The following is a 4,164-nucleotide window of genomic DNA, read 5'->3' as shown; positions in this document are numbered from 1 at the left end:
CATAAAATGATTTTCATATTATGTGTCAGCTAAGATAGGTAATTATTTAATTTTTTTAACCTTCTAACACTTTTTTTTCATTCCTTGCACTAAAAACGTGGTCATATAAATTTTTCTGTGCACCAAGGATTATGATAATATTAAGACGGTTTAAAATAAATTAGAACAAATTTGATACCTACTAAGGATGTTTTGAATTTTTTTAAATTTCAAAACCTGTGTATGCGGTAGTAATTCGCTTCATCAAAAATTGTTACAGCCAAAGTTTTCGATGAAGTTAAGAATTAATAAATAAATTATTACGGATTCGATAGTATATAGGTATATTAAAAAAATATAATGCCTCTGTTTTTCATTTCAAACCATGTTACTTGCATTAATACTTGGTCAAATAAAAAATTATTTTAATAATAGTTTTAGACAATAATTAGAAATTTAAAAAAAGGAATGGATTTGTAGTGTACATGGTTGAAAAATATTATTTATTTTCTTACTCCAACCCCAAGTATTTTCATCTCCTTGCAATGATGGCTTGAATCATCAAAAAAAATTTAATACAAATGTTTTAGATGAAAATTATGATTTTCAAACACTTTGTACTGATTTAATAGTGTGCCTTCTAAGGAGTAATAATTTTTTTTCTTTAAACCCCTGATATTTTACGCCCCTTGCAGAAATGGCTGTGCATATAAAAAATAAAGTTAGACGAAGCTTGTAGAAATATTGTTTGGTTTTACAAAAAAAAGTAATGAATTTAATAGTGTTAATGGTACGAATTTTATTTTATTTTTTAATTTCACCCCTATTTTTCAACCCTTTGCAGCAGTGATTAGTCTTCTAAAAATTGTTTCAGACAAAGAGTATAGGATTTACCATCTAAAATTAGAATTTCAAAACAGTATAGCAGTAGCTTACACATAATTCACATATCTAGACTTACTCATTGATAAAACAAGTCTAAATACTTTGGTTTTGTTTTGTAAGTGGTAGCAGTAGCAGTAAGGATCCTGAAGAACATTCAATTCAAGAGTAATGTGTAACTGGAACAGAGAGTGAGCGGGCAAGAACCCATCAAGAAGAACTTCAAATTCTAGTAACACAAGTCATCAATGAAGATGAGTTCCAACCATGCACTGTATCTGAGCAGCATTTTACGACTACTGTTGGAACATCAAAGGCATTTTCTTCGGATTCTACAATTCCAGCAAAGGACCTCGTCCAGGGTGAGCCTGCTATTCGTTTTGTTTTCAGAGACCCCGGAAAGAGGCCTGCAGCCTTTTCGGATACAGAAAGATGCTTTATAGTATCAGGATTATTGAACGAGGGGAAGGTAGAGCCTGATCTAAGCAACACCTCAAGAGATGGAAGAAATTTAACCAAAGACTGGTTCACCAAAACATTGGATGGTGGTCTAAAGGTACGCCGAACATGGCTAACATACTGTCAATCAAAAAATGCCTTGTTTTGTGTACCATGCACACTTTTTCCTTACGTGTTCTCTGAACAAAAAGTATCTGTTTCGGCCAAGGAGGAAGGTTTCACTCAGTGGAAAAAGTTGAGTTAAAGAATTCCTGAGCTTGAAAATTCACTTAACCACAAAAAGTGTTTGTTGCTCGTGGAAAACATTGGAGTTATCCTTAAATAAATGCTCTGGTATTGATAAAGAGCTGCAGGATCAAATAGCACAGGAGGAAACACAGTGGAGAGGAGTTTTGTATGTAATAATTTATGTTATTATACATTTAACAAAACAAGGTAGTCCATTAAGAGGTTCTGATGAATCCCTAGACTTTGGTGATCCTAGATGTGGCAAGATTTTAAACGCAATAGAGCTGGTATCTCATTATCATCCCCAACTGAGAGAGCACATTCTCCGCCATAAAAAGGGCCAGGTCAGCTACTTTTCTCCTTATATCCAAAATGAATTTTTAGAAATTATCGCTGGAAAAATAAGAGAGCGTATATTTAATGACATCAAAGCTTCTAAATACTTTTCCATTATGTTTGACTGCACGCCCGATCTAAGCCATTTTGAACAAATGTCTGAAGTTATTCGTTACGGGAAGATCACTGAAAATGGCCCTGAGATAGTGGAAAGTTTTCTTGATTTCATAATAGTTAGTGAAAAAACTGGATTGGCTCTTTCAGAAGAGATTTTAGAAAAACTCAGAAATGATAGATTAGATATTAAGAACTGCAGAGGGCAGTCATATGTGAATGGGTCAAACATGGCTGGTGTGTACAAAGAAGTTCAATCTCGAATCAAAGAAGTAAATAGTTTGGCATATTTTGTGCCATTTGCAGCACATTCACTAAATTTAGTTGGGGCGAATGCTGCTAGCTTATCACCAGAGGCAGAGTCCTACCTTGGCCAACTTATTGTCTCTACAATTTCTTTGCTTCCTCCACCAATAGATGGGAGGTTCTAGTGCAACATGTTCCCTTATCTCTCAAACTGCAGACCAGATGGTCGACTAAAAGAGAAGCTGTAGCTCTAATATATAAGAATCTATACAAGATTATAGATGCTTTGAATGATCTCGTGACCAGCCCAATAGCAACAGCTGAAACAAAAACAGAAGCAACTTCTTTTCTAAGATATGTCAGAAAGTTTGAATTCATTGTCTTCTCTTTTTTTGGTATAGGGAACTAAGCCGTATTGATATCGTCAACAAGTTATTACAAAGAGATGACATCACTATCGATCTATCAGCAAAACATATTAACAGTCTGACATCAGAATTAGGATCAGAAAGGTTAAATAGTTCCACAAACACAATCAGAGAAGCGAAAGAAATAGCAGAAAAGCTTAACCTAGATCCTCATTTCAAACAAGTAAGGGGAAGAAAGAAAAAGCGGACGGTTGATGAAAAGGGTGAAGATGAAAGCTATGAATTCTCAGATGAAGAAAAGTTCAGACTGTTGATTATACAAATAATAGATCAGATTCTGAGTGAACTGAGACAAAGGTTTCAAGCTATTCAAAACATGAATAGTTTATTTGGTTTCCTCAATGGAGCTCTGTTTGAAACACTAAATGGAGAATAATCGAAGAAACAGGCACTTGATTTAGCTCCCACATTAAAAATAAGACTTAAACAGGGACGAGCTGGCGAAAGAAGTAGAAAGTTTTAAGTATCATGCCTTGGATTTAAGCCCTAATATGAAAACAGCTTCACCAGCAGATCTTCTGCCATTAATATAAAAGAATGGGCTTGAAGACGCATACCCCAACATAACGACAGCATTGAGAATTTTTTGCACAATACCAGTCTCAACCACCTCTAATGAAAGGAGTTTTAGCAAACTAAAATTCATAAAAAATTACCTTAGAAATTTAACAGGTCAACAACGACTAACCAACCTGAGTATCATATCAATAGAGCACAAGTTAGTTTCAAAGCTGTCTTTTGAGGGCATTGTTAAAACATTTGCAGCCAAAAGAGTCCGTAAAGTTAAGTTTTAGTTCAAGCTTTCTGTGTGTGAATTAATTTTTTTATCACAATTAGCCAGTAGATTAAGATATTGTGTCAAATGTATAATTATGATTCTCAAGATAACAACTTGAGTGAAATCTTTTATTCCTAATATTAACCCTTTTTATCATAATCAAATATCCTGTTCTTTTTGTCGATTCAGTCAACACATATTGTTCTGTCATTTGATGATAAACTTTTCATTTCATTTGCAGCATTTATGTAAATATTGTGAAAGTATATATCAAACATGCTACTCTTATATTACATGTCAATTAAGTAGCTTAGACATAAGTGGGTATTTTATCTTGTAGTAAAAATTAAATTGCTGTAGATAAATACATCTGTCTGTTATCTAATTAAGTAATAAAACATATTTGGAATTGTGGAATTCATATGTAGTGGTAATATGATGACGTGTTGTCGGTAAATTTTTCTTTGTTGGTTTGGGGAAAAATTAAAGGGCGGTGGGGCCAATATGAGATGTTTCCCCGGATGGAAAAATGTGTAGTTACGTCCCTGGCTGCGGTAAGGATTAGTCTATAATGTAGTCAAGGTCACATGAACTTATAATCTGGTTGATCAATATATTAGTTCTTTGTCCTTTATTATAGCATTTTGGGGTTACCAGATACAATAATTAAAATTTTTCTCCCGAAAAAATACGCTGACATACATATGTCTTGAC

Source organism: Bacillus rossius, chromosome 3, assembly GCF_032445375.1.
Source record: "Bacillus rossius redtenbacheri isolate Brsri chromosome 3, Brsri_v3, whole genome shotgun sequence".
NCBI classification, from domain to species: domain Eukaryota; kingdom Metazoa; phylum Arthropoda; class Insecta; order Phasmatodea; family Bacillidae; genus Bacillus; species Bacillus rossius.
The sequence above is the reverse complement of the archived record's forward strand: the minus strand, read 5'-3'. Positions refer to the sequence as shown.